This window comes from Lipophrys pholis (genome assembly GCF_963383615.2).
Source record: "Lipophrys pholis genome assembly, chromosome: 5".
Lineage (NCBI taxonomy): Eukaryota > Metazoa > Chordata > Actinopteri > Blenniiformes > Blenniidae > Lipophrys > Lipophrys pholis.
In genome coordinates, this window is record NC_137628.1 from 15,296,651 (window position 1) to 15,311,087 (window position 14,437).

The following is a 14,437-nucleotide window of genomic DNA, read 5'->3' on the forward strand; positions in this document are numbered from 1 at the left end:
TCTGTTCTTGACCCAAGAACCCTGCCTTGCAACTTCCTGGGTTTTGTCTACTGAATGAAAAGGAACTCAGAGCCTCTCGCCACCTTCATGGTTGTGTGGGAGCCCTTCGCATCTTTCCACTGAACATTGGAATCATCACATTGAACCTTCATATGGCGAACCATGTCTCAATGTCTGGCCCCTTCCAGAAGAGAAATGTGTTTACACACCTGCTTTGGTTCACAAGGAAAGTCATTACGAATCGATCTGATCTCGGTTGAGCTTATTTTGGGTTCTCAGAGTGCTGGCTTACTAGAGATTCCTTCTACTAAAACTCAGAGGCATAGCTTTCAACCATTGGTTTCAGTTAGAAGGACTTACACAGTCCCTACTTTTAAGGTGAGAATTAAAACCTTCCTATTTATTAAGGTCTATACAGTTAAGATTGTTTCAGGTCAACCTGGATCAGTTACTAGTTAAACACTAAAAGGTTTAGACATTTACTGTATTGAGATTCTCTCCTGTCTCACTCTTCATACACTCGTGTTTTACCGTTTCACGTCACTAATATTCTGTCTCTCTCCTGAGGTTTCTGCCGTCTCTCTTCTCTCTCTCTGTATCTCTCTGTAGGATCTCTGGCAGTAAAACTGGAAGTTTGTGATCTGAGCCTAATACTCCTATTTAGTCTGCAGTGAGTTGGGTTAGCTTGCCTCCATATAACAATCTGTTTATGTTTCTGCCCCCATTCATTTGGTCTTACTCTCCCCTAATCCAATCCAGAACAGTCAAAGCATTAATTTATCACCCAATGAGACCCTGAGGATTTTATTCAAGACTTCACTGACTGACTTTTTAACAGCAATTTCTTATAAACATCCTTTTAAGTGTTCATATTTGAAGTGAGGCTAACCGTCTTGTCGACCCCTATAATCTCACTCAGCAGATATCAAGCACCAGGCATTTAAAAGGACACACGCTGGACCTTGTATTGTCCTTTGGTCGAATTCATGTGTCAAGGAGATTTATGACACACATTTCTCTGACCTTTTTGCCGTTTTATCTTTCCATGAGAAACCAAGCGCTCAGCAACAGCAATTGACCATTCAACAACATCTCTGTTTCTTGCGGCCCCTGTGGATTCTGTCCTTCTCTCAAGAAGTCATGATGTCTCTCTTTAACTGCACACCTGAACATGTGCTAGACCAGATAACTCTATTCAGACTAAAACCTTCTAAGTCCAAGACAGAACTGTGGCTTCATGAAAATGCACTTCATATAAGTAAATGTTATTAATCCTAATAATGCCATCAAACTGTAGTTTGATGATGGTGGATTTATGATTTTAACAATTACGGGCCCATTTCTAGACTCCTCTTTTAACCAAATAATTGAAAGGAAATATTTCATGACAAGTCCATATCATAGTTTCTATGTGAATGACTTTCATGAGAACTTTCAATGTGATTTTAAATTGTGTCACAGTACAGAAGCTGAGAAGATCATGCCTTTCTGTTGTCTTCTCTTGAGTCCTATTTGGGCATTAGATAAGTACATCACCTAAAAGGTTATCCTCCTATCTGCCTGCTACAATTATTTATTTGTCTACTTAACTCAATACAATACAGAATAAGCTGCTCCTAGATCTGAGGTCCTCCAATGCACTATCCCAATCAGTTTCAGTTTCAGTTGGTTAGACATTTGTAGTATGAAAACCACATTAAGGTGCAAGGAGCTCAAAGTGCACATTCAAAAAGACATTTCACGATAAAAACAATCAATCAATGCCACATAAAATTCTATAGGGTGAAATACTGTACAATAATAAAAAGTCCATACAAAATTAAAGTACCTCGTTTAAAGTCATCACAGCTTGTGGAAAGAAACTGTTGGAATGGTGAGCAGTGGAACATCAAACCCCTCTTCTTTCTCACTATATATGTTGCTAGAGATGGTCAAATGAAGCTTCATGAAGCATCATAAACACAAAACCAAAGTGAGCATTTTAAGCCAATCAAACCTGCATCAGACCCTTACCATGACCTTCGTGGTTGGTGAAAACTGAGGAGTAACCTTCTATAGTGCTCTCACGTTTGATAACCAGATCATCTCAGCCATGAAAACCGGATTCCTTCAGCAAAGGCTACTTAGCTACTGAGCGCAGGAAAAGATAAACGTCTGTCTATAATTTGGAAAAGCCTCTATGTTATCATAGCAATAATTTTATATTGTTATATTGTGCCACACAGCTTTTGAATTTCATATTGTTATCCATTATTAATGTGGTGGGTATGTTATGTCACTGATTAACCCATACAGCACTTTTTGTCACAGACTTTAATTTTATCAATTAAATTTGACTTGACTTGACTAGTTGTCAGGTCATTTAATCGCTTTTTTCTTTTTTTAACGGACTCCAGCATCAAACCAATTGATGAACCAAAAGGATGCTGATCTCCTGATTTGTTTTGACTCTGTTGTTGTGATATTCGCCTGCAGTATGAGCCATTACCATCCATGATATTAGCAGAATGATCACATTGTATGAATGTGTTTTATGTTTACATTTCCTGTGTTATTCACTGATGAGTTTCCATCTGTACCAAGTTTAATTGCACATTTATCTTCATCTTTGTCAGGGAGATGACGTTACATGCAAAAAAGAACAACAGGTTCTAGTCAGGGATAAGCAGTCAGTGCAATGAATGTTCTCATACTGTCTGGTGTTGCCCAGTCCACTGTGATTGGTCAGTGTCGGGGGCTGTAGATCCATGAACTCCTCCAGAGCTTCAGTGAGCTGTTTCTCCAACTTGCTCCCCCGAAGGAAAACACCACAACGATGGATAGGCCATAAAACAGCCGGGGAGCGAGCCAGACCCCGGAAGTGGCCAATGAGGACGCTTGAATCCGACCCGAACACACCACAGGGGTCCAAACCCAAGTTGGGGAGAGTCACTTTCTCCCAACACTAACCGCTGTTCAATCCGACCATGGAGGGAGAAACATCTCTCCCTCCTCAGGATGGTAAAGAGGGCAAAAGAACAGAAGAACCACCAACACCAGCCAGCTGGACGAGCAGAACCCAGTTTGGACTACATCTTCTGTTTTCCGCTATTTTTCCTGTTTTTGGGAGATTCTGGAGACCAGAGCCAGTGTCGTCTCCTCCCAAGATCATCCTCTCAGTTGCACTCCTGCAGCTGGAGCCAGGCCTCTGAATTTCAGGACGCTGAAATTAAGACCCGGTAACAACCAGTTACCACCGCCTCCCAGAACCAAAGAACTATCAGGGTGAGAGCGTTTGTCTGGGCAGAGAATAGTTAGAATGATGTTCTGTTGAAAATGCAATGTGTTTCCATGTGCCGCTCAGAAGGCGGCAGCCTTTCACGTTGTTTGTGTATGCGCATTCACGCGCACTAAGTCCAGAACGCTGGTTTTCCACCTCAGAACCAGAGGTCCAAGTGAGCTCCAGGCCCACTGGGAGCTCTGTGTGGAGGAACCAGGGTTCAGAACCGAGCCTCACAGAATTCTCTGTCTTTCTCTTGTCTTCATCCTCTCTCATCTCTCCCTCCTCTTTCACTAACCCGCAGCACCCCACTTATCTGATCAAGATAAGCTCACACTACTGCATGTCAGCTGCTGCAGAGCAGATCTGTTTTGATCACAGGAGTTCTGACTGCCGGTCCCGACCTCCACTTAGGTGCTCAGAACCGGGCCAACGGAACCGCCCGTTCGTTACGCCCTCGGTAGACTAACTCGCTCCCAGACCGCCCTCGCGCACGAGCGCTCGACGGACGTCTTGTTTATGTGGCCGCTAAGCAACCGCCGCGTCCCCAGAAAGAGCGAGTCATCACACCCCCTCGTCACGCACACACACACACACACACACACACACACACACACACACACACACACACACACACACACACACACACACACACACACACACACACACACACACACACACACACACACACACACACACACTCTTTGTACATAGTGTTTGCTGTTTAATAGATTAGATCTCCGTGTTAGATGTCGTTTGCTATTTGAATGTGTTGATTTATGATATGATTTCCAAATTATTTATGAATTAATACATTTTTATTAATAAACGCCTGTTAGCTGAATTGTACGCTTCTTGGTGATTATTGTGTATTTATTGTTGACAATTCACTGGTTTGTAACAGTCTGTGCTCGGATCTCACACCTTCCAATCTATTTAAGATTGTTATATTTTATGCAGAAATATTAACTAACTTAAATAAACTTTTTACAAACGAGACTGATATTTTGGTATTAGCTATTTCCAGTTTATCTGGTGGTGCCCCGATTTATTATTACTACATAAATAACAAATGTATGCAAATTAATAATTTTTTTTATTAAAAATTATTTTTGATAATTTTTCATTTTTTTGGGTTTTTAAAGTAATTATTCAATTACTTTAAGAGTTGTTAATGAGTAAATGACCGTTTACTTCTATTAATAATTTCAATTTTTCATAAATTACTTCCAGTGATTTATTACTTTTAGTAATCTATTACTTACAGTAATTATATGCTAATAACCAACCATAAACCCCAACATCAGGCTTGTTAGTATGATGCTTTCTTTATTCCCGCCATGCTGTGAACTGATGCTGTCCATTCAGGACTTGATGCAAATTGCAGCGAGGTAATCAAGCATTCTTATTTACAGTTCGGGAGAAAGGAAGTGAAAAACATTGATTCTGGGTTGCAGCTGTCAAGGGACAAATTCGGCTATAAAGTTCACATTTTGGAAGACTTGAAATTGCATATGCATGTGCCAGGTGCGTATGAGAGTAAAACAAAATAGAACATAGCATTTTAAACTAACAAGATAAAAAATAAGTTTCAACAAAATTAAAACCAATGGAGAAAAGGAGATTGATCCCATCAGTGCTCATAACACTGACCTCATCCTTGACCCGCAACCCTCGAAACACGGGCTTTGCACAATGATATTGATGCGATAATATTGTCCCCATGGCATAGGCTGCTGGATGTGATGGATGACTGCTTGTGTCTTTTCTGCCCCGGCGCTCAGCTCTTTAGGACTGAGCCGCCCAGGCCAGAAATGAGCCAGACTCTGTTAACCTGTCACCTCCTGAACAATGCCGATGGTGAGTGCACTTGTGAACTTTGAGTTCCCATCACAACAGAACTGCATGTAGCAACAGAACTGCCATAAAGTGTGATATATCACATCCAGACCTGGCAACCAAAGAACATTTTACAGAAAAACAGCAAACAGTGCTGAGTTTTCCTCGCGTCTCAGCTGTAATGTGACCTGCACATTAGGCCAACATTCACTAAAAGAAGTACAATTGTTGTAATTAGTTGTTATGGATCAAATGACTGTGTATGTATGTGGAAAAGGGTCTTTATAACAACATTAAGAAAATTACCTCACTCTTCAGCAGCATTTAACACTAATAAGCAATTTAGTCTATTCATTTCTCAGGGGGAGCTTTTTCCGGACTGGCCAGCTGTTTTCTGTAAGAGAAGCTCAACAGTAACAAACTAGTATGGTATGTTTTGAGTATATCGACGTCAGTGGGAACCAAAACAACGCTAAACAAAGAATAAATGCTATAATTGTACTAAGACAACAACTACAAAAGCATTTCTTTTGTTGCACACAAGTTGTCTCACATGGCCACCCTCCCATTCTTCAAGAATATTCCTTTTTGGAATATCTGCCTACCTCTTAGTTCACTGTCTCCACTTTAATGACTTCCTGGAAGTCTGTCACATTTTCAGTTAGCAGGCAGAACAACATGGGTAATTTACAATGATGAGAAGTCGTTCAATCAAATTTCAAAGAAAGAAGAGAGTGACGACTCAGTGATGAATGAATGTGCGATTGATGGAGCACCTGCCATAATGGCTTGAAGTTTGTGCGCCTCAGCAGTGTATGTAGCTTTCTCAAATGTAATGAAGAGTAACTGTCAATATGTAGCACATATTTCAATGTCGTCCTCACGATTGAAAGGCACCATTTCATTGAAAGATTTGAATTGCTGCGTCCCTTAATCAACCTGCCCATGTGCCCATGTAATGTTGGTCTGTTCAGTTTCAGGGTTAGTCAGGTAGGGTAGACTTCAGATGAAACGGAAAGCTTTTGATGCGTTTGTAGGCGTCCATTTATATGATAACAGTGCCAGGAGCCAATGAAAATGTAACTCTTTGAAAACGCCTCCCGAGGTGGAAAATTCTGAATATGGTTTGTGTCCATGCAAACAGAGGAATAATGTGACTTTTGTGAAATGCTGCTACCGCATGTAGGCACCATAGTCATAGTAAATAGTTCTTCTGCACAGGCGCAAGTAGAAGTACCATAACAACATTGGCCACCTCCAAAGTGTCACGACTCCCAGTCCATATTCTCCTGGGACTTGATAGTTTTAGAGTTGAGAGTCACCTGTGATAGCAATCCAAATTCATCGTCATATTCATACGAATGTATGTGTACTCACTATTTTAAATGATTATAATATATTGTCGTCTGTACGTGTGTGTGTGGTTTCATTACAAAACTAACAGCGCCATGTCATTACATTGTCGTGTAAATACGAAACTTTTATGAAACCAAAACAATGTCTTTTTATATGAAACGCTGTGGTGTAAACAGGGTCTCTGTTTGTGTTTACATTTTTTTTTCCAGTTAAAACAGTCATTCCTGTTTGGCTCTTTTCAAATTTGCTCTGATGCTGTTTAATCTTCATGAAGTCTGACCAAACACAGGGCATGATGGACATCAATAGTGCTGTAATCTCTCCTATTTGTCACTATTGGTGAGAATCTGCTGTTATAACTCCTTATAACATTTCATGAACCACTGGTGGGTTCTTTCTGATTGAAGTACCACCAAAATAGACATATATTGTGTTGCACATCTGTTCAGCATGTGCTTCGTTGCATCGGTTTTTTTTCCCAATATACAAATTATCTGAGTGTAAAGTGAACCAGTGCAAACCACAACACCCCCTCCTACCATGTAATGATTGAAGTAAGTGGTTCGATATTAGAATTAGAATACGGTTTGTTGAAACCAGAGACGAAAATAAAATGTTTATGTTCCCCCTCTGTGTGCATGGCTGGCTACTAAAGTTTCCTTCCGAAATCGAAAGACATGCACAGACAAGACAGCCAAAGTGTGAGTGTGCGTGACTGTGTGTCACTCTGTGTTTACCTCAGCTGAATAAAGTGGAAAGCAAATAGGTACTTTGGCTTCTTCCCTTGACTGAAATACATGCTTATTAGAAGATCATTTTAAACTGGTTTTCGGTGTTTGGAATACAATAGAATTGAATAACCTTTTGTTCTCAGGGGTAAATTCTTGAAATGCAAGTGTCTTTGTGTGTTTCTCTTTGTTGAGCTGTTGAGGACCCTGTTGGTGTTTACACAGAGTGTTGTGCCCCATGTGTGCTGTGATGAGACCCTGCACCCAGTGACCCTATCTTGGATATAACCGCCCGGTATAGAAGACGAATGGACATGTGCGTCTCTGTTGAGGCAGACTCAGACTGACCTGCTTTAACTTCTAATGCAGGTGTGTTTTCATGAAACTCCATACTGACAGTGTGCCCATCTCTGAGCCAGTGTTTTTAAGCCTTGATACATGGCTCTCCATACAAAACACTGCATTATGTGCTGCCAATTGACAATAGATTTGCATTTAATGAAATGACTGGTAATTTAGCCTGGTCAGTCCCAAAAGTAATAGATCATAGAGAAGTCAAAGAGGTCAACAGCCATTAAAAGTCTGGGACTTTGCTTGGGTTGGAGAAGTATCAGAGCACAATGGCAGCCTAGACATTGAATCAGACTGGGCAGAAAAGAAACAGAAAATTGGACCGTGAGTTTTGTAACTCCACAATGAACACCGACCCGAGAGGCCCAAACATCAGATCACTCAGTCACCTGTCGATCAGCCTCTATAACCCTTATTTCACTCATTGGAGTTGATTCAATCACTTTTCCCTCAGGACCTTATAAAGATACTCTCGAAACCACTATATCATCATCTCGGGTTAAAAGCTCCTGAGGAGACAGACAGCTGTAATACAGTATTGGTCCAAATGACAAAGTTTCTCTCTAAGAAATAGGTCTGAAAAAGTGAGGTCATCAAATCTTTGGTTTCAAAGGAAAAATAAATATTTGCTTTTCACATTTTCTTCTGTTTGTAAACATAATCTGATTCTGTTTGTGCTGCACAAATACACTAATACACTGGGAAAAGCAAAGGGAAGACGCAGGTGGGACACATCAACACAATCAAACGCACAGTGGGGGGCCAACAGGAAAGACAAGTGTGCGGAGACAAGGACAAGACAGGTGAGTCGAACTAAAAGAGGAAGTGACAAACGAGAGATGCAGACAAGACACAGAAGGATCCCTTACAACTGAGTGCAACATAAGAAGATGGAGAGCACAAAAAGTCTGAAAAAACACTAAGAGTGAGAGGAGACATCATTGAAATTGATTGTAATGGAGGTCGCACACCTCCAAACAGCTCAGACATCTGCGTGTGAGTGGCTGAACATGATGAACAACGTAAAGTGCTTCAAAACTGCTGAAGAAGTGAAAATGCACTCTAAGTGCAATTCTTTCCATTTACAATTTAATCAACGTCACACGGTGTTCCAATATTGTGTTACGTTAGGCCTTCTTCCCCAAAATCTTAAAATGATAGTCATCCCAATCAGGATGTCAATCAACAATGAATTAAAAAAATATGCATTAATCTGTTTTTCAACAATTAATATGTATATGCACAAAATCTGCATGATGATGGGTAAATTCAAACTTGCCAGGTTTCAGAACTGCTCCAATTTTTTTATTACTAAAATTGGATATTTTTGCACTGTTGTTGTCTTATACAAGTTATTGAGTCATGTCCAACCTCTCGAGTGTCTGGGACACATGTGATTTCCTGGGCTCAGCTGTACCATGATGATTGCTTGCAATGGGTAATCTGGTGGATTTATGAAGTGGGCCACTAGATTGAGCCTGCGGTAAGGTACATAGTTTCATTCAATAGACAGTAAGCACTCACAGCGGGCTCAAGCCTGGCGAGTCAGATGTGTCATGGCTGCTGAGATGTAATGCTGTAATAGAGAGGAGTGCTTGAATTAGACAGAAGCAAAGCGAGAGGACATATTAGTGGGCCGTCATATTCGTCATGGTCTTATATAAACACTGTGTGAACCGACATTTCTTCAGCAATTTTAATGCAACCAGACAACATGATGAGTGAGAAAGGTAGTCTAGGTTTTAATCATTTGCTAAGAAATAATAATAAAAAAAAAAAAGGGTTAGGATGAAAGAAATAACATTTAATTTCAAAAAAGATACTCAAATTAAAATGTGCAATAGTAAAATAATTGCTCGCATTCAAACACTTTGAGCGAATCATAACCCGATACTCTCTCTCCTGGAAAATTTCCACATCTTTCAACTACTTCTTGAAGGTATAAACTGCTTTGGCTCACTGTCAATGCTCTCATTAGCATCCTCTCCAGATGACGGCCCTTTTTCAGGAAACACGCTGTAATAAGCCCGAAAGCGCCACATGCTAAACATTAAACAGCTGACAGACAATGCTCGCTAATGAAGAAAGGGAAAGTTTTAGCTGCTTGACGAGTGGAAATTCTCACTCAAGAATTAGCAGAGATGAGAAAAGAGCCAGCATTGCTCCGTTGAAAACAAAATGAAAGCTAATGAGGCTAAATTTCACCGCCTGACGTGGTTCTCACTGCTTACACACAAATGCACATTGCTATATTGTGCCTCTGATATATATCTGATATAAAGCAGATGTAAAATATTAAATGTTTGTAACTTCCAACAATTTTGGTTCTGTAATTTCCTCATTAAAATTTTTTTTTTATATATCCAGTCACCATAAAATACAGTAAAATGATGTTGCTTTTCATCAGTGTTACTTCCTTTACTGGCATTTGTCTTGCCCTTGATTCAACATCTTCTGGAGCCAATATTTTTTCCAGAAATGCTAAAATCCCTGAATTTTAACATTTAGCATGTTTGCACTGTCTAAATTGAATAAAATATGGGTTGCAGGATCATTCTGTCCTTTATTATTTCAGCAGTACGAGAAATTACTCAGAGGCTTTAAAGGGGACATATCATGCTAAATCCACTTTTTTAGCCCTTAAATGCATTTTGTTGTATATTTAGAGTGTTTAGAAGTACAGAAAAGTTCAAAGTAGTCTCTTCAGGTGCTCCGTTGATATCTTTATATTCTGTTTTGGTCATATTTTGCGATCGGTTTCGATTTTTCTATTCTCTATTACGTTTTTTGAACAATGACGTCACAGTATTCTCAGCGGAACTGCCAAATTAGGACATCGACATTTCGAGCAATCCGCCATTTTTGTTTCTCGCTGCGATTTTGTAGTCCAACCGAAGTTACGAGAGGATAAGTGGAAATGTTCGGTTGTTGGATGTAGTAACCCACAAGCTTCGTTACACCGTCTCCCAGCATCAGAACCTTTTCGAAGTGCCTGGTTGAGTTTTATTTTTCACAGAAATGTACCCACATCTGTGGGTAAGGTCATTTTTGTGTGCGCGAAGCACTTTAAGGACGATTGCTTCAACAACCTCCGCCAGTATAAAGAAGGATTTGCCTAAAGACTTCGTCTGATTGAGCGGTCAGTTCCTTCTATCTATGGAGACGACGAACAGAGCACTTCGGTAAGCTGTATATAACGCTAAAAAGTGTGATGATAAGACGTCCCTGTCATTGTTTTGTTAGCATTAGCAGTTGCACCGTCTTCATATGTTAGCGCTGTGTGCTCGTTTTAGATTATAATGTCACTTCTGTGTTAAATAGTCGTTGTAATACAGGCAGTATTGTAGTAGTGGGCATGGATGGAGAAGTTAGTGTAAATATAGTAACACACCATTGCGTTACATCCATATGAAGACGTTGTTCTGTAGGTGCATCATCGTCATTTTCATCTCGCTCCGCCGGGTCCGACTCTGGCTCCAACATGTATGGCTGGATGGACAAATCTTCCGTTGTTGACATTTTGTAAATAATGTGTGAATATAAAGTTTCTGCGCCGCTAGATAATTGTATCTGTTCTATCAAACTACAAAGATGGCCGAACAGGGTGACGTTGAACCGAGTGTCACCTCTGCAACCTGGAGAGGAGGAGGGGTATGAAGTGTCTCATTTGCATTTGAAGAGACCGCCCCAAAACGAGTTGCTCTCAGAAGCGCATCAGAAAAGGGGTTGAAAAGGGGCCTGTGGAGCTATAATAATGAGGAATTCAGACCCAAGCATTGCAGTTTCACGTTGTATAGACCACAACTGTATGATTTATATGTAAAAAGGAAGGATTTAAAAGCATGATATGTCTCCTTTAAACCACTTTGGATAGTTCAGTCACTTAAAGGCTCAGCAACAATATTTAACCCCAATTTTACAGATACAAATCCTTTAATTTCCAGATATGATGACAAAGCTGCGGGCACGCTGCCAGAAATGACAGCTTTCGATGATTGGTTTGAACGAAAGCCAACTGGAGTTTAAAAAAAAACCAAACCTCTCAGAAGATTCCTTCTTGTTGTCCTTATAAATAAATTTTACCGTAACATTCGTTCTGCTAATAACTGTTACTGCTGTCCTTCTTTTCCACTTTTATCGCTCACTTCAAACACTGCTCAATATTCCAAATGCATCACATAAAATCACTTATCCCTTTTTACTAACAGCAAACACGTGGGATGATTAATGCAGTTGCCCACTGTTGTGTGAAATTAACTCAGTCTTATTGACTTAAAATGGGAAAACAGGAACAGATTAGCTTTGTTTAAAAAAAAAGAAAAAAAAAAGAAATGTATGCATTTCTTCTCCTCCATATCGTTTGTATACATTTGTCCCTTCTGTCAGTACTGGTTGTTTTTGGAAAGTCCTTTTGAATTATGTAGTGGTTAACTGGACCATGTGTTGTGGACTGGACCATGTGTTACTGTTCACAGTGAAAGTGAAAACGCATCATTTTTGTGTTTCCTTTCAGAAAAGTGTTGCGTTTACATGTCAAGGTTTGGAAAACGATGTCCGTTTACACGGAAATGCTAAAAACTATGTTTTTTTAATGTGGGGTGCTAGTGGGTGCTGTCGGTTGTTTTTGTAATGAAAGCACACACACATATAGAAAACAATACTCTATAAACATCAACAATGGTGAGTATTACAGACATTTGTATGAACAGACCATGAAGTTGGATTGTTATTCCAGGTGACTCTCTAAAACTGCCACGTCCCAGGAGAATATAGACTGGGAGTCATGACACTCTATAGGCCACCACTGTTGTTATTGTCCGTCCACTCGCATATGTGCAGAAAAGCTATTTACTATGACCGTAGTGCGCATTCCTGAAAAGTGTTGTTTTCCTCTGTTTCCACGGAGACGGAGCAAGGGTGAGGTGCTGAATAAAAATCAAACATGAGTAGTAGAAGCCAAGGAGCCTAAAATATGAAACAGAGTTAGAATCTCACAAAAAAAAACCAAAAAAAAAAATCCAAGAGACAGCACATGAACCATTCTAAAGCTAAACCATTACAGTTTTACACAATGGTATTTATTATATTAACAGTTTGAAAATAATATGTTTTGATATATAATTTCATGGTGGTCTTTTTTTTTTTTTATTGAAATAATGCACAATACATAACTGAGTCTTGTATAAATCTTGAAAATGTTTCTGGACAAACACTTTAGTTGTGCAGTCTATACATACACTGTTGAAGCTTTCACAGTCACAGTGACATACTCAACTCATGTCATAATTATTTCCTCAGTGTAGCAAAGTCCCTCCAGCTGGAAGACACTCTTGTTTCATGTTTGACACACAGCCAGTCGGCCAATGAGGAAAGCAACACTGTCATACTTAGAATGTCTTCATCCACATGCAGAATTAATGAGAAAATACCCAAATGTCTACACTGAATGCTCTTATGGTAGGGCAGGATCAGTGACATAAGCACTGACAGCATTTTAAAGAACTCACCCGTTTGATAAGAACCTTTTAATCTAAATCCGACAGCACTTCACTGTGTTGGCTTCATGTATGATTTAGTGCCCATGTCAAATTTCCTAAGAAGTCAAGGCAGCCGTCTGACAGCGGGCAGATCATTTAACATCGAAATGCTACTTCAGATGAGGTCCTTAAAAAATTCTGACAAAGTCAAAAAGACTGCAACATAGAAAAGTGAAACCTTTATTGAGACCATGTACAGTATATGGAATAATTGGATGTTCCATTAGAGATTGTACTTGTATGGGATGAAGCATCATCATATAGAAAGACAACAGCTTAAAAATATGACTGTAGCCCCGTCGTTTCAATCCAGGTCACCCTGCATGCTCTTCTTCATCTCTTTCCACACATGTTTGTTTGTTACCTCCACTTCCTGCACTGCCGTCCTCCTCATTAACACATGCACTCTGCTTTACTCCCTTTCATTCCCCTGTTTGCCCCCGACCTGTCTCTACTTTCACTACAGATGTCATCTGCAAACACTATAGTCCACGAAGACCCCGGACTTCATACCACCACTGCAAATAAAGGATGAATGATTTTATAAGAACAAAGTAATCAATTCCTTAAACAAATATCAAGGAATTATAATGCTGTAAAATGAAATTGAAGTGAGTGACTTGGATTTTTAACTAAATGGTCTCGGAGCCACCTTTAAAAAGACCATTCTATTTCATTGTTAATGTTTACGACGTACTGTTCCCCGTGTGCATGTGATTGTGGTTTCATTACAACAGGAAACGGTGCCATTTTTACGTTGCCATGGAAATGCAAAACTTTTCTGAAATGAAAATGCAAAAATTATGCGTTTCCACTTGAAATATTGTCGTGTAAACGGGGCCTGGAAAACTCCCCCTGATTCACAGCCAAGAAAATGGACTGAACCATTGTGAGGCAGGTAAATGGAGAGGAAACTTGAAAATGAATCATCATCTGTGTATAAAACACAAAATGTGTCCGTATGCACCAAATGGCTCAACATCTCGTTCATTTCTCTGTTGCCCTCTGTCTCTGGTTCGATCCTTCTCTTCCGTTCTTTCCCCTGACCCAGACCTTGACATTGTACGGCCCGCAGGCCACGTCTGACCTCCTGACTGTCTCTGACCGGTCTGCGTGAGATCATTCGTGAAAGAGTAAAAAGTAACTTATTACACTGTGATAGGTGCATAAAATGCAACTACACTGCTCTAATTTTAAAGACTACGTTCTGTGTGTGTTTATGTGTGTGGTCAGTTTGGCTATGCACCTTCACCCAAATGTGCCAGCAAATACCGCCCCTAAATGTGTCACGAAATGAGATAAAAGAAAGATGAGGCAGTGTTTTTAATGAAGTATTGACTTCTAGATATATATTTGCTGAAGTCAGG